Source organism: Colletes gigas, unplaced genomic scaffold (genome assembly GCF_013123115.1).
Source record: "Colletes gigas isolate AHSC1104 unplaced genomic scaffold, ASM1312311v1 Colletes_gigas_Sc00011, whole genome shotgun sequence".
NCBI classification, from domain to species: domain Eukaryota; kingdom Metazoa; phylum Arthropoda; class Insecta; order Hymenoptera; family Colletidae; genus Colletes; species Colletes gigas.
In genome coordinates, this window is record NW_025106640.1 from 4267238 (window position 1) to 4287965 (window position 20728).

The window sequence follows — 20728 nt, forward strand, 5'->3', positions numbered from 1 at the left end:
AGCACAATGAGAGCCGGGTAACTCTGAGCGTCCCAGAAAACGGGAAAAAAGCGCGATAAACTCGACGGAGGCGTGCGAGAACCTTTCGTTTCGTCGAAAAGAAAATTGGTGGTTCTGAATTAAGAATTGACCACCCCCTAAGTAGTTGCATATTCTATACTTCGGAAGACACTGTTTATTTCAAGATTAAAAGTTCGAAGCGAATCGGCCTTTGCAGGATTAAAAGTTTGGCAGGATGGGAATCGATGCGAAATTCGAGCTTTTTCGAAGCTCGTGAACTGCGAGCGAAAGAAAGGAAACGATCAACCGCGTTTCCCGATGCATCGTCGCGCGCATACTCGACGACCCAATTACGTTGTGAAATTTTCGCGACGATGCACGCGATCGCGTCCCAGCTCCACGAACTCGAAGAATGATCCTTCGTCTGTCAATAACCATTCCTCTGTTGTCGGAAATTTATTCAATTAGAATTCTTTAACGCGTTTGTTTTATTCGTAAACTTTTCTGCGAGGCGAACATTCTACTTTCAAACAAGCTTAAACAATTTTGTAACATGGAAGCTTGCAAACCCAAATTTATTTCTATCGATATTACCCCTTGGGAATCAAACTTTCAGCTCCTTGATGAAAAATCCTCTATCCTACATATGGATGAGTAGTCCAAAACTAGTTTAAAATAAAATTTGTCCGAATTTGAGACACTCGATTCTACAATTGTTGAATGGCCATTTTTTACTCGAAATATGTATCTGGATAAGAATTTTTGCCCGTCTCTGGTTGCACCCTTATGCCTCGATCATCCCCCTCCTCCAACGCGCTCATCCTCTCGATCCCTTCCGTCCGCGACCTCTATTAAGCGTTATATTCCGCTATCCAGCCAGCGATGGAGGATAGTTCCAGTGTATTGGCATGCTGAAATACGGGGCGCGTTCGAAGCGCCGGCAGCCGTCAGGGTATTGATTTACAATGCTTACTCCACTCCACCAGCGACTCCCATAACTACAGACCCCTTCTCCGTCACTGTCTCTCCCTCGTTGCTCTTCCGCCTCTCGCTACCGTACCCTTTCCCCGTGACCGACGCCGATCTTCTTCACCGATTCTAATAGCGATTGTCGGTACCGCGTCTCCGCGAAACGATCGAAACGGGACCACCGACAGTGGAACAAAACCCGCGAAAATATCGAAACGTACAGGGGTAACTGCCCCACTGATCCAACTCATTTGCATCTTATTAAAAAATAAAAAATGTACGTAAAAAAATACTTTGTGTCAAAATGTTACCTCGTTTCTGCAGATGTTTGAACGTTCCAAATGTTTTCCAGTTTAGTTGAACAGCACATCTTCCCACAGTTTTAGGAATGTTCTTGAAGAGGTGTCCATTCTGCAACAAAATATATATTTCAATGTTAAGTTCGAATCGATCGAAACAAAAGGTCTTTTAAAAAATGGGTCCCTAGCTGTGGAACTTCGTCCAATCTTAAGTTTTCTGCCTTAAAGACGAAGCGTTCCCGCAGCCTTTTGTTTCCTGGACGCTCGAAGATTCTACGTCATCGCGACCCCATTGCTAATTTCCGAAATTCCACCAGAGTTTCGGAGGGTGAACCAATAAAATTCGCGGAATGACCGAAACCTATCTACGACGATGACCCGATTGTTCCCGCCACTCCGTTACGTACGAGATTCTGATGAAAAGCTTCAGATTATATCGGATCATCTCGGTTGTGCATCTTTGAGAGCCGTGGCTCTGAGTTCTTCCGCTGATTCCACCAGAGATTACTGATACCGACGCTTCCACCGGCGCTTTTCACAGCGTGAATAGATGAAATTCACGAAATGATTGACGCCTAGTCCGGAGTGCGACCTAGTTGCTCGCAGAATATCGCATCTGGAATACGCGGCCATAATCTGGACAAGTTATTATCACAAGCGTACAGTATTGCTATAGAACGTGCAGCATGAATCCCTGGACTCTATAGCATTCAAGATTGCATTTCGTGAGATACGATGACCCTTGTAGCGGACTATGTAATCGGAAGGATACCAGAGAAATGGAACTCTAGATAATTAATGATAACTTTTACTCTAATTATTTCTTGTCCGACCTTTGTCCTAGGCTTATCTTTGCATATTGTACTTCCTTCGTCGACCACATGACGGTTTTTAAAAAACTGACTTCAGATAATTTGCATCACTGTTATACAGGGAAAAATTTGAATGGAAGATTCTACAGGCCAAAATAAGACGAAAATCAAGAACACCATTTTTTTGATTGAGGTTTCCTTAAAAACTTATTATTTTTTCGGCGAAATTAAAAAATTTTAAATCATTCTGAAAAAATTATTCTCGGTTGCGGAGGTAAATTACTCGTACAGTGACAAGCCCTTTGTCGAGTTGGAATCCATTATACTTTTGCAATATTTGCAACAAAATAGGTCGACGCGTATTAAAAAAAAAATTGTGTTCGAGGTACAATACGCAAAGGGGTTAAGAGGACGAAGCATTTTTAATTTCAGCCTGAAAAAAATGGACATTTTCATACACGGACCGCGCCGGATCAATGGCCCAGATCAACGACTGGAATTTTATTCTCGAATGGACGTTTGACGACCGTACATCGTATCATGCTTTCATCAAGATATCGCTCAGGAATATTGCGCGGATTTGCGTAATCGTGGCTGGTGCATCGGCGACACGACAGAATGCACGATACTGGGGAGAATGATCGAGAGCAAATACCTGTGGACGAACGTGGAATGAATATTTAAGAGGGATTCTGTATCTTTTTTTCAACAATCTGTTTGTTTGCTATCCCTGTGCCAGACGTATCGACGTCCCCGCTCGCTCTTGTTCGAAAACAAACGCGATGTAGCAATCATTGAAAAATGTTTGCACCGGATAAAAACAACGGAGAGATGGCATCGAATACTTTTTCTAAAAATCTAAAATGTTTACATAAAAATACATTGACCATCTAAAGTCACCCACGTTCTTGAAATCTGATTTAATCGATACCTATCAATAACTGTGGCTTTAGAGCAGTTAAACGTTCTTTTTTCTAGTACAAATATGTATTTAAATTTATGGAATAAATGAGAGACATCTCCGTGTAAATGTTAATAGCCATTTTAGAGTTAATGCGGAGTTTCAATGCGTCCTGTGTGTATTTCCATTGCGTCCCTCGCATGCCCTAATCGTACCGTTCGATTGTAACATGGGCGCATTAGATACGGCGCTACACAATTGAAACCACGCACGGCCGATGAATGCACATCTCGAACTGGTTAATTCGAACACACCGACACAGATCAGACAAACCGATGCAAATGTTTAGGCAACTTAGTTTAACAAGGAACACCGACGAAATAACAATGAGATGTTTGGACGTTTCGGTCACTCGTGACCACCCGAACTTATCTTTCCATTTCGCTAAGTGCATTACAGACACGCAACGCGGAGAAAAATGTTCGCCCAGCCGGTGTTCCGTCGTCGATTCACCTTGGAATTTACCCCGTCCCAACTTCAACGAAGGAACTAATAACTCCGCTTTACCAGGCCGATTCGAGAGGTCTATTGTGAGGCCGTGGCACGACGATCCGAATCGCGTTGCAAGGGAAACGGGGACGAAGAGGGTTTTAGCGAACGAGATCCCTTGCTTTCGGAGCGTTCTTTCACAATTGTGCCCCGACCCGCGTCATCGGTGCAGATACCTGGCCGCAGGACGATAATAAGTTCGCAAATAACGAGTTCGTCTCGTCCAGGATGACTGAGGAGAGAAGTCGCAATAAACTTGTTTACAGCTCGCATCTTATCCTCTTGTAACGTTATTACGAATCATTTTTCAGCGATGATCCTTAACCTCTCGCAAAATGCTCTCATTTTATAACGAAGTACAGTGGTCAAAACGTAAGATTCCTTCTTATATGCCACAAGAAATTTAAATTTCTCCCGTTGAAAAAAATTGTTCAGAATAATTACCAATTTTTCTTCGTCAAAATCGTCCTGACCTACATGTGGGTCAGCCATTAAACCGTGTTAGCGAGCCTCGCGCCAACCGATTTTAGGCCACGATAACGAAAGATTTAGCTACACAATACGCGGCGTCGTTTACGAGCAATAAAGCAACGTTACCTCGAAACTGCTACCCCGAGCGTTGCCCGCCGATGCACTGGGAAAACTATTCGCAAAAACGACTCGTAAACGTTGTTTCGCGCGAGGTATTCGCCCACCGAGAAAAAGGGAACAAAGGGGTGAAACAGGATATGTAAACAATTATAAAAAAAATCTCTACGGGGGATCCGGGCAGGATAAAGCCTTCCGAAAGGAAAGCTCGTCGGTCGTAAATTATTGTCACGCGTCCTTCCAGCTCGAACAACTTGGGAGACTCGTCGGTGTAAAGGTGGCTCGATGAAAAGGAAGGAAGACGATCCCGAGCCCGGACTTAAGCCCGAAGGATTTTCAACGAGAGAGACAGAGTCGCCAACTCCGTACCTGCCGAACGAGAATTATGACGAGCAGGGCTGGTCGTAATAAATATATTTACACCGTCGTCGACACGGTAATACCGCAACCAGGGACGACCCACGTGGCCGCCCACGCGGTCCAGGAAGTTTATTACCCGATTATCCCGCCTGGTAATTCGTTTTACGCGGCGGTGCCGTGAAAGCTCCGGTCACCGACGCCCAAAATCCCGGACCGTGGCCTGAGCCGGGGGTTAGTCGAAAAGTTCGGGCGAAAACGAACCGTATCGAGCGCTGGGAAACATCGAACGGTTCGAAAAAGATTGGCGTCGCCTTGACCGTATCGGCTCTCGTGCGACGAAAAGTCGATAGCACGTCTAACGCGAGCTATCTCGCGTCGTTATCTCGAGCATTTTTACGCGAGACAAGCACGCATGGGACACGAGACCCGGGAACGTTTTAAGGGAACTTCGCGACGTTCGAAGTCAAAGGGTGCACGAAGTAACGGCGTCGCGACACGACACCCAGACGAACCCGACCGTGGAGGTGAACGTTCAAGCCAGGCGTCGTCCATGAGAAAAGATGATCCGAGAGGGACTGTAAATTCTCCGGTAGCAGCTACCTGCGTCGCCTGTTCGGCCGGAAGTAATCGATAAGGCGGCTTAAATTACGGGTAGAATTGTCGTTGACTTCAAGGAACAGCGAGCAAGTGCTAATAACCCAGATGCAAATTGATAGTGCTCATTATCATAGTAACAACGGGCGTACACAGGACGGTCGGAGGCTCGTAAAACCCGCGGCGCGAAAGGGGCCGCGAGATTTATTTCGCTCGTTTAAATTCTCCCTCCCCTTCGTCGTGCCACGCGACAAACAGTCCCGCTGGAAATTGAAGAGTTTCGGGACACTTCGACGAAAGAGGAAATTAATCGACTGCGAATTCGATGCACGTCGACGAAACTCGAAACGAAATATTTTTGTTATCGAACTGATTCGATTTTTGCTGTTAAATTGGATTGGGTCTGGAAATTTTTATATTGAAGGCGAAAGGAGCATTCAGAATATGTAGAATACTATATTAAAACACAACTAATGTCATTCGATTAACGCAAGTTGTTCTGATATGGCAAATTTCATTACTTTGTGGCTCTCCACAAATTTGTCGTGGGAAGTTTGCAATCGCTCAAAAACGTGTTTACGATCGAGTATGAATATTTTCATATATCTTAAAGTGCAAACATTAGGAGACGGTATAGAAGTCAGGGAAACGTTAAGAGCCAGACTATGAAACATAATTTTCATTACGGTGTTCAAACGACAGCTACAACGCGTCGTAAAACGTACCTGCGAAACGGTCACCTTTATAGGCATACTTATAGCGGTCATTAGACTTTGCATAATTAATTTAATGACGTGTTTCTTGTCGTTACCGACTTTTTTCCGTAATTTAAAATAGGTATCAAGAAATTTTATAACAGCTGTCAAGTTAGCGTTCGTTCGTACTTTCATTTTTACTGCAGTACCTAATTTCGATATTATTATTAAGGTAATACCTCGCTTTAATTCTTAATAAAACCATGACACACTTCTTCGGGATTTTACAAGCACGAGCGATAGAAATATTTCTTCGATATCGAAGAAGTATTATGGAGACTACAATCAAAGGTCTTCTTGTGTCAAATTTAGTATCTATTTTCAGTTTGAGTTCGTTAGCACTATACGTACACAGTAGAACGTCGATTGTCAGAAATAATAGGCAGCCAAAGTACTCTCGATAAACAAATTTTCCGATAGTTGATCTACGGAGACAGAAATAGGAATTTTCTAATACAAGAATATGGAAGCTGATTTCTTCAAATAATACGTATTTATTACGCGAAGATATATTTATTTCAACGAAGATTGACACGGTAATGTATGCATTAAATGTCAATAAACGAAGTTAAGTTTCACGATCTCTCTATTTCTGTTCGCATTAATAAATATGTGCGAATAATTCTGACAAAGAAAGGTTGTAGGTACAGTTCTTTGGCAAAAAATGATCAAAAAATACCCCGAAAGTGTCTACCCGAATCAGTTTATTTCAAATGTTGTGTCACTTCGTGTTCTTTGGAAACGTTTGAAGAAACAAAGAGCAATCAGTCTTTTCTAAAACACAAACAACGCCGATCGAGGGTTTCCGACGAGGATCGATAGAAATTACTTGTCGTAAGTGGAAAAACGTGGAAATTCTATAGAATCTGGCCGCGCGGCAGCGCCTCGACGAGGTGTCACCTGTTGAATTCAACCGCTTCGCGAAACACGCTTCGCGCATTTTCCTGGAAATTACATGTTGTCACGATGGAAAGAGCGGACAGAAGGGAGTGCCAGAGTGGCGTGGTAACAATGATCCCGCGACTCTAAAGCTGAGCTCCTTAATGGGGAAGTCAATCGAATGGAACAATTTGTATCGCTCGGGCCAGCGTGCGAAATAATAGACTTCGACGTTGGCGCGAACTGTCGTGTCTATTGGACGGAAAAATCTATAGATGTGAAATATGAATCGCATTCGGTTAACAAGTAGACATCGATCGGGGGTGAAACTAGACTAGGGAACGGAAAACACCGGCCTTTTGAGATGTTTGACCTTTTCGCGCGTTATATCCATTGTGCGACTTTTACGTGCACAACGAGTCACGTAAATACTTTGACGTACCTCTACGATTAATTTTATGGGATCCTTATGAATGGAACTGAAGATTTAATTAAGATTTTGATCGATGTGGGCTCGAACGATTCAAGAAAAATTGGAACTTATGTAGCCTGTAAAATTGTCTACGAAGCATATAGAACCGGAAGATCGTTAATAATTTCGCTTTAAAAAAGAAGGTCGGGGGAAAGAAAGATGCAAGAAAGGGCCGCCCTAATGCATACTGATTTTTATTCTTCCAAATGCCCGTTGTCCATTATTTACTCGTAGGCGGCAGTTAACGCGTTAGTCGCGGTGAACTATTCAGGTCTGCACGATCCAAAATGGTTCGCTCGCGTGACTACGTCCCCCTTTGCCTCGCTTTTGTTTCCAAAAGCACTTACTGCCGCGTATTGCTTTATTCGCGGACGAATGAAAATTATTTCCGGTCAAATACATCCGCATAGCAGAGTTCATTAAAGCCCCGTTCGAACAAAGTTCGTCGTTTTCGTGAAAACATTTCCATCGACCAAGTACAACGCTTTCAATTCTATTTGTATAGGATCCCCCCTCCGGTATGCTAGATGCTGAGGATCTTAAGAAGGCATTTTCTATGGCTCCTCGATCGAAAGGAGGAATGTCTCGGATGATTGTCGCGGAAAAGTAATCTTTGGAAGATAAATGTAAAGACGAATATGGCAAAATATGAGGTACCCGAGGCCGTTCAGCTGTGTAGCATGAAACGCGAAGAAAGATGGGATTCTTTTCTGTTAATGGACATGGATGTTGGCATCAATTCTGGATCAGCGTAATATACAGTTACTCACCTATAAAATATCTTTTTGGCAAGAATGAATCTCCAAAAAATTTAATTTTATCGTCGCTCCTAACTTCCACGAACTTCTTCGGACACGCCAAGACAGTGTTTCATGTTCGAGACACCGTGCATTTAAGGGTTAATAAGTTCGAAAGGCCAAGTGTGAATAATCGCCCGGATCCACGAGTCTAGATTCGGGTAGCTGAACGTTACAGATATCCGGGTTCCCCGACCGGATACCCGCATCAACCTGAATGGAAGAGGAGTGCACCAGGGAGAGGAGAGCCCGCGGACGAGACGGAGTCGAAGGAATCTTCCATTCGTTTCGCAGTTTCAGATACGGCGTAAGGATCCCCGATTGTCGTAATCGCGAATGTTTCCACGTTGCGAGCCGCGGCCGATAACACGGAATAGATAACCGTCGTAACGACCAGGGTCGAACGGTGCCCGTGCTCCCGTGGCCCGTGACAGTTACTTAACTCCGTGCACCATCTGTACCGGAGTCGTGCCATTACGGTAATTAGGGTGTAATTGGGCATAAATTGTCCGACGCTGCCTTCGGGACGGACGGAGCTGAGGAGGCGGAGACAAGAGGGGGGCCAACGGGATGGTAGAGGGGTGGGTGGAGGAGTGAGGGAGGCAGGAACGAGCGTGAGAGAGAAAGAGAGAGCGGTCTGGCTAGCGAGGGAGGGGAAGGGGTGGGTAGCAGTGGGCAGGGAGGGGAGGAAGCGTAGCGTGAACGTAGCGAGAGCGAGGATACGCGGCCGTGCGTGCCTCACGGTGCGTATATATGTCGGGACACGCGCGTTCACGCGCACGTACCCTCTCTTCACGTGACTCCTGCGATTCTCTCGTCTCGCTATCGGGACGTTCTTTTTCGCTTCGATGCGTTTTATACACGGTGACGCGGAAGGAAGTACCGATATTTTTCTAGCGAATTCTCCGGCTAATTTTAGACGAAGAACGCCTGACGCGTAACGCGGAGCAACGCGGCGACTCCGTGATCCAACTCGGTAAATAATCTGTTGATAACGAAGCGATCGCTCTTCGATCGTGATCATCAGCAACGCTGTGGTCCTTGAATTTAAATTTAGTACGTATCCGAGCGAGGTATCAATAATGTATGTAAGGAACTGTCGACGTGCTGTGTTCTCTCTCGCTCTCTATGGCCCCTACCGAAATCTGTTAGAGCAACCCGTTAATAAACGACTCCCTTTCGAGGAAACGACCGCCTAATCGACCGGGAAAAGTAGGCAAACGGGACGTAGTCGTTGGCATGTGGGAAACACGTGCTACGGGACCGACTTCACCTTCGGATTCGAACCTGGCCTCTCATTAAGATCGAAAACGTCTCCAGTCGGAGCGAAACGAATGCTCAAGGACATTCTTCGACGAAGGCACCGACGGTTTTGTCGTTTGCAACCGGAAATACAGCATCTTCTCGCGACTACACTAAAAATCTGGGAAATTTCAGAATCAAAATTAGCTAAAGAAAGTGATAAACTATCATCTTGAGTATAACACTGTTTGATCTAGAATATATATTGTATTAACTAGATTAAAGTACACTATTCCGTGGAAGGGTACAAGAAGATGGTCTTCGAGTTCCGTAAACGCACTTCCGTTCAATTTAACCCTCGTGTAACCTGATTTCTGAACGTTAAAATATTATCAAATCCTACGAAAATCAGTGTCGAAGCGAACGAGGGTTGGAACAGCAAGTGGCACCGTCAACCCCTAGGTGCTCGCCCTTCGACACTCGTCGATATTTAATGAGACAATCAAGAAACAGGGGAAACTGTAGCGGGCCGATGGAAAATTCACTTTACTGCTACGTATCCGACAGGGATTTTTCCGCCATGCAGGTACATTATTAACAGAGTCCATTCTAAAGTGTCCTTGTCATAAGAATCTTTCCAAACAAATTGGTTGAAGTGCCTATAAATATTAAATTACCTCGTACGAATCTGAAGTTTACTATTATATTTCGCTAAACTATAAAACTATTTAGCAGAAACCAAGACCTCACCACTCTGAAAGGGATAGTTTGCGTGGGTTCAGATGAAGAAGGGTTGGAAGCGTCGAAGGGTTAAGCTTGTGGAGATTTGAAACACCCTGTAGTTCCTGGCGTACTCTCGAAGGAAAACGCGGAACCGCGGAAACGAATCCCATGGGGGAGTAGTAGCAGTCGTTATCGAGCCGCGTTATACGCCGAATTAAAGGGGTATGGTGAAATACCATGGGGTCGCAGTCGAAGCCACGCCTCGTTCTCTACTGCTCCTCGCTTCTTCTCACTCTCCCTCGGCCCAAAGAAAAATCAACCAAACTACCAGTGATTCGTCTTTGGCGCCTCGTCTCGCTCGAAACATTCGCAACAGGCTTGTTAGTCCCTCAACCACCCCTTCAACGAACTCGTTTCTAGTCATTTGTCAGCAATAACTTCGAACCCGACGATAAATTTCACCCGGACGAGGGTAATAATTGGTCATACATCCTTGGATCAACGAGTCTTACAACTCTTACTTTCTAACTGAACTAAAATACTGTTGTTCGTGAATTTATTGCACAACAGTGGATTAATCTTCTTTCAAAATGGTGAACGTTCGCGATCGGAGCAACGATCGAGTCGTGAGAAATTTGCAATTCTATCAAACAATTATAATTTGTGCCCACGTTCGTAACCAAAACCGCGATCGATACTGCGTGATAATTAATTTCATCGATCCGGAGCCTCTGTCATCGAATTTGCAATTTTACTAAGTTTAAAGTAAATAAATATTAGTCTTTGCAGCGATAAGAATCTAAATTATATGTATATATTATCGATACTTTCTACAGGCGAAACGAGAGTTGTAAGAGTTGTTCTAATAAATTGTTATAATATTCATCGATGGGTGTATGAACTTTGTATGCTATTACCGAACCTCGTCATTGTAATTTAACATACTCGCGTAACTAATTACGTATTACATGGTAAACATCTTTTCATAATTGATATTAGAGTAATCGATCAATCGGGGCTGCGGTTGAGCATGTAAATGATAATACTAAAAGCATGTCAACAAAAGTGATATCAGAACAGATTAAATTCGATTGCAAGCTTATAAAATTCATAAACAAATAGAGAAGGTAGGACAAAGATGACCACTCGGAGATTAAGTTAGCAATCAGGCGAAATCATGGGATAATTCACGAACGAAGAAAATTAGCTCGATTCTGGAAATTTAATCCGATGTTAGGGAAAAATCGGAGCAACATCGACGAGTACAATTTCTTCTCGTACCGGATAGTTACAAGTTACCATGCAATTACTCGCGTTCCCAGTCTTTTGCCAATTTGAAAGCGTGGTTCTTGCATGCTAACCAGCCAACGAGCGGAGTATTTTTGGCAAAGTGCCACGCGGTCGAAAAAAATTCAGAGGTATCTTTTATCAGGACACAGATACGTCCGAGCAGGGACGATCGGTCTTGTCTTTTGGCCTAAGCGGGATCTCGAACGTCCGACGAATTACGAGAGGAGAAATGGACCCGTGCGCAGCAAGCGTACCATTATCCCGCATCGCGGCGCGTGATTATGTAATTACAATGTTAGGCTCCGCCGACAGGGTTCGATTAATCAGAAAATGAAACAGAGTTTCTTGTTTTTATCCTTTACGGCCTACCGATCCTGTTGCGCACACTTCGCGCCGCTTAATAAAGGGCCCCGATTGCGCGGCAGTTATATCTCAATCATCTTAATGTCGATCACATCGTATTTAATCGCCAGCTTCGTGCTCCTCGATTGTATCACGATTACAGAAGAATACTGCAGCCGGTGGAACAAGAAATCACCGTGTACGGGGGGTGTTAAGAAAAGACTCGGAGCCCGCAAAGCGTAGAATATTCACCAAACCGAATAAAAAATGCTTATCGTGCGATCTACAGTATAATACCTACAATTTTAACTCGCTTTAACCTGCTAAAACGAGGCGCGCTTGGTAATTGCGTGCGTGCTTTGTAACAGAGTAAACCGATATAGTTTTTAATGTATCTGCTACTTAGTAAACCAATTATGGTTCACAGCATTCGAGACAATTATGGCTGCAAAAAGAAAATTCATAGAGGCTCACGGAGGTAAACTTTGACTCGTAAGATGGTAGAAACTGACCAATTTTGGGCCAGTTTGGCAACGATATGTTTCTGCGGGTCTGTTATTCGCGGCGAAGACAATCTGTTCGATCGATGGATCGCGGTTCGATTAATTCGTTCTTATCCAGTGGCATTTTCAACCGGAGTCTCGATACTTGTTACGAGACGCATGGAGCCAGTAGAACCCGATACGATTAAACCCGGCGACCTTCTTTTTTTCCTCCCGTTCATTCCCCGCGGTTATATTAATTGGACAGCGCAGTTAACCGGCGGCCAAGCGAGCAGTAGCACGCTCACTTAGTCCTGGCCCAATGGCTAATGGATAAAGCAGACGAGTTATGCTAATAAGCGTGCAAACGCTCGCCAGAACGCATGCGCCCCGGGTCTCATGAATATTCATCGCGCTATCTGATTACGTCACTGATTGCCGGTATTCGAAAGTGTTTGCTCGCCGAACTCCGCCGTTGTATCGCGTCGGCCGATCGTCGACGACATCCTCCTTTGTCTCGAGCGACGCGGAAGGTATCGAAGTCCCTCGGAAAGGCGCGCGTACGATCGGAAAATCCGCGCCGCGACACCGATCAGCCAAAACTGCACGTTCGATGGATACTCTAGTCTAGACATCGATTTTTCGAGAACGATTTAAAATTTAAAAAGAAGAAGTAAATACCTGAAACAAATTCAAAAATTAGTATTGTGTATATCGGATGTTCTGGGTTAGGGAATTTGTCTTGAAAGGATCGTGACAATATGTTGTAGAAGTCGTAAAGACTATGAAGGACGAAGAGAAGAAATCTTTATGCAGAATTCGCTGTATAAAAGTCTGGGGAATGCCTAATTCTTTAAAATGTAGCAATATTTTCCGAATCAGTGGCATTTATAATTATACGTTCTATTATCAAATGTGAGTGTTATTATTTCGAAGAATTTTGATAACGAATTTTAATCGCCACGACGACTCGTTGAGCGGTTTCGTACGCGAATGACACGCGACTCGAGCGAGCAATAAATATGGCGGCGACGATAATCGAAAGTTCTGTCGGTTCGATGGGGGAAAACCGCGTGCAAGGAAAAAAGAACGACCAGGAGACGTAACCGGGACAATTTCGAGCCCTGGGACGAGTGATCCCGCGCGACAGCGGGAAACCCTGATGGATAAATGATCGTCTCTCCGTAAGCAGGGTGCGAAAATAGAAAATCCGATTGGCCGGTGCGAAAGAGAGCGGAACAAAAGCATCATGCAGAATTCAGTGTCGGCCGCTCCTCTATAATCGGAGCGGAGTATCGATCGGTTACCACCAGATACACCTGCCCGCGTGCAAGGCTTTCCCTGTGCTCGTTGTTGCCACCACTTCTCCCCCCCCCACTTCATCTTCCCTCTCTCTCTTCGCCAGTTCCTCGCTCCTCTCTCTCTTTCTCGTTCACGGCCTCTGTCTCTCTTTCTCTCTCGCCCTCGCTCTCTCGCCCCTACAGGAATTTCGCCCAGGGCCACCTTGTTAATCTCGCCACGCCGACATCGCCATCTTTACGGCGGCAGCCGGCCAGATCGTGGTCGATACGAGAAAACTCGCGATAATCCGCTATTGCTCGGTACCGTTCACGCGCGATCGAAGAACAAACGATGCCCGAAAATCGATCGATCGACGAGAAATTCGTACGGAGATCCGGTAGAAATCCGAAACAACGATATCGTCGCGGCCATTTTATCGCTCGTCGTCGATTGGGTATTCGAATTTGCGAGATTTGGCGATGGAGCAAACGGTACTTCAAGGTAGGGATTCGGAAGTGTTTGGAAAAGGACACCAAATGTTGATTTTTTTAAGATGAACACTTAATCGCCTGGGGTTTCCTCGTATTGTTCGTTTCTAAGACTTCAACGTATGAATAAGATACGTTTATTTCCTTACAGAAACGTGGGAAAGATGGACTCGGTTGTCCTATGGTACACAAACACAAAATTCGAGGAAAAGGCAAAGATTCGTACATCTTCTTCGCTAAGGACGACTTGGTATGGTTTAGATAAACAGAAAGTCTATTCTTTCTTTACAAGACTAATATCAAGACGTATCCCATGGATTTTGCTCAAAGTGATAGTCACGTTTATTCAGTATCGAGCAATCCAATCAGATGTTCCTGATTTCCATACAAAATAGCGACGCTTAGATTGGCACCGGAGATCCATCAAATGAGTCATAGTATATTTTTCATATGCAAATGCCCCGGCAGGTGATATCGCGAAAACAAAATTTAACTCGCTGATCACGTCAAGATGTCTGTCGCGAACATTTGCAGAATGGAGTCTGCAGCTGTGGCGAAACTTCGTCGCAAAGTTGACAAACAAAGATCCGAACGTTCTGATCTACAGTCGTTCGAAATGGTTGCGTCAAGGAGAAGTCTAATGGCGTCGATAACTGGCTATGAAAATGATTCGACTAACAGAAGATTCACGTTCGAAACAAACGACTTAAGAATTACACGACGCGACACTAATTGTTAGCTTATAGTAGCGAAATGTTCAACAAATGATTTGGTTTCGAATTCTAAGAAATACAGAGTAAACTAATGGGTTACATCATCGATGGCGGTACTCTTGGCAAAACAGGAAATACCATGTTTTTCTTTACAAGGAATTAGTGAATTCGTCACCTCGACTTTACACTTTGACTCACTGAATCATCGATAAAATAGCATTTTACTGGAACGAGACAACTTGACTGGGTAGACTCGTACCTTTATCTGTTGAAATATTTATGTATTTAGCTTTATAACGTTCAATAATAATGTATACACTAACATTATAAACAATAGAGGAGATGAATGAATGAAGAATAATTGATACCTGGTATCATGGTAGTCCCAGAAGATCGTAGAGTGCAGAAACAACTTCCAGACACTAATCTTGAAAAATATTCGATATTAACACGTTTTCGACTCGAGTTATTCTCTCTTTTCTAGATTTGTTCTAATAAAACTACAGTTTGAGTACACGATACGATTTATAGCTTCTCTCGATAGATTACGGACAATATTAACGCGTTAACAGCCATGGTGGTCACTAGCGACCGGCATTTTAAACTTACAACGTTTTAAGAACCATTGAATCACCGAATATATCGATTTTTCATACTAAAATTTGGAAAACTACCGTGGCAGCCAACGCGTTAATGAATTTTCTACGCCGCGCCGTACCTTGGATAGCAACCGTATTTACAATCAACGACCCGTCGACGCGTAGCGACGTTCCAAGGAAAACTGAACAACAAAGTATTCGTGACGATCGTATCGCGAGTTCAGGTACGAATTTTAGGGGATTTCTCAAACGCGATTGACTATTATTGCCTGAGCAACAAGGACGTCGCCTTCTCCGGAGCAAAACAAATGCGGACACTATCGCGGTAATTGAATCAAACTGTGTACAAAGTAGGGCCAAGCGTACGGTCAGGATCGTTTACCAAGTAATAATATAACGAACGTGAATTTAAATACATAATAAGAAACGGAAGAACGCAACAATTCGGTATGCGACGAATGATACAATGTGAACTTGTAGTAAATTATGAAGTACATTTCGAGAACAATTAAAAGGTTCATTCGCTGTCGTTGTTTCCAAAGATCAACATTAAAAAGGAATAGACTAACAGATCTCGAAAATGTAAAAAAATACGTGGTCATAAATTCAAGATGAATATTTTTCTGAAATTGTGATGAATGTAAGTGTTTCGAGCAGAGTAAGAGTTCATCGATCTCAATGCAAGTAAAGTATCATCTCGAACAGCGACAGAGCCTAATTCGAACGAACATTTGGAGGAAAACAGAGGCTCTGATCAAAAATTACGTTCGCGGCCAAGAATGCCTTATTATTCTCGAAGGCGGTGCGTGCGCGGAACGTAGCGTTCCCAAATTAGAATCCGTTTCTTATCCACCTCGGTTCGTCGCTGGTCGACTGGGTCTGCGAGGAGGATCCCGGTGAGGACGCACCTGGAGACGTTCCAAAAGACATTCGTTTGCGCGCCAAAATCGCCTGACGCTGTCAACGCCAAGGTGAAATGAAAAAAGCGCAGACAGCTTGAACCGTGGCCCGATACCTTTTATTTGGTCCGTCGGGTATCCGCGCTAACGAACGCCCGGAACGTGTCCAGGACGAAACCGCGGCCAGGAATTTCGGGACTTTTTGCTCGCCGTTTTTTCGAACGCGTCTGCTTTGCGCCGATTCGATGATTCAGGTTGCCTCTCCGATCGTTGAAGCTTGTAGAAGACTCGTGAATGGATTCGAAGTAGCAAACCAGTGAACGGAGCTCCTTTCGCCGAGCCAAACGAGCAGAGAGTTTAATTATAGCCTTATCTTTTGGTAAGTCTTTCGACAAACCGAACTTCACTATCGATACAATCACTTTTGTTTGAATAATGATTACATAGATCCACGAATATGCGAGATTCGAAAGAAATTCAGAGATATAGGCGGATCTGGGGGAGGGGCGTTGGAAGTCCCCTCTTCTCAAGAGTTATGAAATTATTCGAATAAAAATTGATTATTTGTCTTTCGAGATCATCGGAGCATTCTCCCCCAAATTAACATTGATTCTCGTTTCGATCGATCCACGTCTAATAATCGGAGATGATTGCTCGACGCTCGAGCAGTTTGTTATTAACATAAAACGAGTCGCCGCGATTCAGTCATTACTGAAACTAATTTCAGGTAACTGGTTCGAGTAAGCTGTCGCGGATCGTTTGTTCGAGATCTAATCTCTCGACGCGAGCGCATTGTCTTTATTCCGGGAACGCCGGGATTGCGAGTCGTGATTCGATCGGATCAGAATCTAATTGAACCAGACGGTAATAAATTACAGGTGCTCGCCGCGGCGACGGTTTCCACGGAACAACGAGATCGTCTTGGATCATCGTGACAATGCATGATCGGCATGCGCGCGCACGCTTTGGATCAAACGATGATTTCACTGCAATACCATTTCGGTCGGCACGCGGTGCAGTTTCTGACTCAATCGAAGTAGAATTAACCGAGGTGCGCCACAAAGGACTGACGCTAGGCTGCGATTCGCGCCAACGATCGCGACAAATAAATTTTCTCGAAGCGAGTTTCGACGGATTTATGTTGTTCGCTGGTCGCGATCGTGGGTGTACGCCGTCGTTAATTTTACGTTTGGACAAACATTCCGTCGGACGACTTTATTCTCGAAGAACAAAAGCGTCCTCTCCCGGTCTCGTAAAAATATCGAACTGGGAATGTATCATTGTTCCAGATTTCTATAATTACTTGGTTGTTGAGGAAAAGCAATCTTCGCTCTTCCTCGTGCCGCGGTCATTCATCTAGTCTCTCGAGTGGGGCACGTTGATTGATTTGAAAATGATTTCCAATGTCTGTCCCGTCATTACAAGCACGAGTAAAAGTAGAAGAGTGTACTTCTATTATAGAATTCACTATGTTTTCTCAGACTACAATTTACGTATTACGCGTATTTTCCGGATATTTTTAGGATAAATCCATAATCGTTGGTTGAACTCGTCGATGCGAATGGGCGTATTAATAATCGCAATTACTGGAAAAGAGTAAGGAAACGACAGACGAAGTTAATTAGAGTGGGCTCGTTCGCTTTGCGACGGGGGAATAAATAACGCACAACGAGTTCCAGCGGCTCAATTAATAATTAACGCGATCGGTGTTCCTCCGTGGAGTACGTCGCCACTTTTACCCAGTCGCGATCAAAATAGACGATCGCACGCAGACGGATCGCCGTCGTATTTTCGCGTTTCGATCCGGTTGTAACGACACGGAGAGAAAGTGTTTCTGTTCAACGCCACCGATAGAACATTTTACCCAAACATTGTTTTCCCGAGGCTCTTCGTATTCCACGCGTTTCTTTCTTTCGGACACAGTAATTTTCCAACGTGAAAATGTTAATATATTCCAGAGGAAACCGACGAACGTGTTTCTCAGAATGTAAAAAATTCGCAAATGCCTTTTCCTCTGCGTGGAATCGGAAGACGCACCTGCTCGCGGGGAAAATTAAAAAGAACCAAGAGCCGTTGGAACGTAGGTACGTAGCTGGAATGCGGTTCCTCCTGCAACTTTGCTGACTATGTATGTTTATCAACGCATGGGAAGCGTGTGATAGCGACGGATGTTTGCTACAACACGAGATAATAGGAAACAATTCAAACGCGACGATCGTACCCGCGCGCTGGCAACGATTGCGGGAGATTTCAATAATATTCGAGCGATATCTCTCGATAAACTGTCGCATAAAATTATTCCGCGCTGGAGATTCATCGTCGATCGTCTGATGCAGTGGTTCTTAACCTTTTTTTTTATCAACGAACCCCTAAATATTATTGAAATCAATGTTGGATCGCTACACAAGACAAGAACAAGCTTACAACGTCAGAATCGTATAATTAACTCGAAAATCTTACTTTTGGAAGCAAGTAAAGTGGTTTACGCGCCTATTTTATCGATCGTTGCTAGGGGAAATGAAAGGGTTAAAAGATCGCGGTTGCCACAGGTGTTCGGGTAATCGCGAAACACACGGGGCAGGTCATTCCCCGTAGCTCGAGCCGGCGACTCCTACAAAGATAAGCCGACGAGCAGCAAGGGGGCACCGATAATCAGACCGCAGGCAGTTCTAGCTTCCAGCCGTTATTACGACAGCGATCGTGCGTGAAGAAAGGAACAACGAATCGTCGAAGCCCCCCGTAATTCCATCCGCGAATTCTGGAATAGCTGCGGAAGAGCGAAACGTCGCATTAGCCGGCGGTGCAGCTTTTGTTCGCGAAAATCGGCATCCGGTTCTGGGCGCGGACACGGGCGTAATTTCCATTCTCGTGTCACGGGAGGCTATTTTTTTCGGCTCTCCTGTCAACGAGAAGCCAGCGACGCGGGGAGGAACAGACGGGAATCCTGCGAGAGAACGAAAACACCGAGTCTCGAGCAGGCAAGAGCGCGAGAGCGGAAGTCGAGAATGTGGGGCGGTGATGGGCCACTTCCGGTGGTCCCGGTACACGACTCGCAAGCCAAGTCAGTCGGACTGTGACCGCGAGCGTCTCTGTCTGTCGGCAAAACCGCAGACAGACCGTCTGTCTCATCATTCCATTAAACGGACACCAGGCTCGCTGACACGTCGGTACCAACGGGCCCGATCCCTCGGGACACCGTGAAATAATCTTAACTGCCTGTTATTGGCGCGTCGAGTTTCCACGGGAGACACGACACCCGTAAACTCGACGATTTCGTTGGGGAAACGGACCACCAAAACCTTTATCGCGCGATGGACCAACCGGTAGATCGGGGATTTTCACATGATTGGTAGCGTTTCAACAGAAAATTCACAGTTTTAAAAAACACTCGGTAAAAGAATCAAGATCCTCGACAACGAATGTCACCGAACTGGTAATCGTGAAAGTTGGAAACCGCGTTGCAATCACCGTTTCAACGACCGCAATGTCGCGAAATATAATCGAGTTTGATTTTCAGTGACATTTTCGAGGCAACCAGTCGAGGCTCGTTCCTTATCGTAACGTGAATTTCCAGCTTTGCCTTATCCGCTTCTTGAACTTATCTTTACGAGTCGTTCGGTCATTCTGCATTGTTTCACGTCCGTGGAACAGAGCTGTTGCGAGTTCTGCGCGGTTCGAATATCGGAACTCGACGGTGGACCATTCAGTTCCAAGCTACCAGCATTTTTTTTAAAGCTATTGCTATTGCTAGAATCGAATAAATCCTGGCTAGAAAATAAAAACAGAATGTATCTTCGTTTGTACGTTCTCCAGAGACGTTCGTTGCTCGAAGATAGGAATCCTTTCTGATTCCTGGATGCTTTTACTCGAACTATTATTCAAACGACCGAGTTCAACGTACTCGGTTTACTTTCAGTTCGAACGCACGAAGTCGAAGATCGAAATGTTTGAAATTACTCGAGGTTTCTGCGTGACTGCTTGAACTAACTGGCTGATAATCAAGTTACATTTATGCTACTCACGGTGTAGATTTTTTAACCACTATATCCGTTCTCTTCATACTGTACATGTAATATTATATCGGTCCATGATATGTATATTTTATAAGACTATTTTCGTACTGGTATCTAACCCTGGCTTCTATCAAGGAATTATTCCGAAAATAAATAAACGCACAAAATAAACCGGAAGGTTTCTATACCATACTCGTTACAATCTATCATTATATACATTACTAATTTATTCGGTAAATATTACTGATTCGGTTCAGACGAAACAATTCCTCTTTGAAGAGGTTAAACGATCCTGAGCAGTGGAAGGCAGAGGCACAAAATTCGTTGAACTTGGAAATAAATGCAACGTGAATGCGCTGAAAGGGAACAGCGGAGTCTCGGAATCGATTAAAAACTCGACAAGACTGGAAAAAGAAAGTAGCAAGAAATTAATGAGCGAGAAGGGGCAGAGAATTTGTTAAACGTAAAGGGAAGGGAATTTATTGAAGGTGAGAAAACGGGGGGGGAATCAACGACGAGGGGTCGAAGGGACAAGACGAGAGAGCGAGAGAGAAAGAAACGACCTCTTGACGCTAACACGAAAGGGTAATTATAATCGTCTCTCTTTCTTCTTCTTCGCTGCCTATCGTTCTCCTTGTTTCGCTCTCCCTTCCTCTCTTTCGCTCCCGCGGTAGGTTCATG

General features: G+C 44.5%; 1 long non-coding RNA gene across 2 annotated transcripts in view; it reads right to left on the reverse strand.

Moving 5' to 3' along the window:
- LOC122398598 overlaps nucleotides 1-20728 on the reverse strand; it is a 78943-nt gene that overhangs the window by 33469 nt on the left and 24746 nt on the right. For both annotated transcript variants that reach the window (XR_006259202.1, XR_006259203.1), the window contains exon 4: nucleotides 1281-1380. This is a non-coding gene — a long non-coding RNA (uncharacterized LOC122398598). The remainder of the gene's footprint in view (nucleotides 1-1280; nucleotides 1381-20728) is intronic.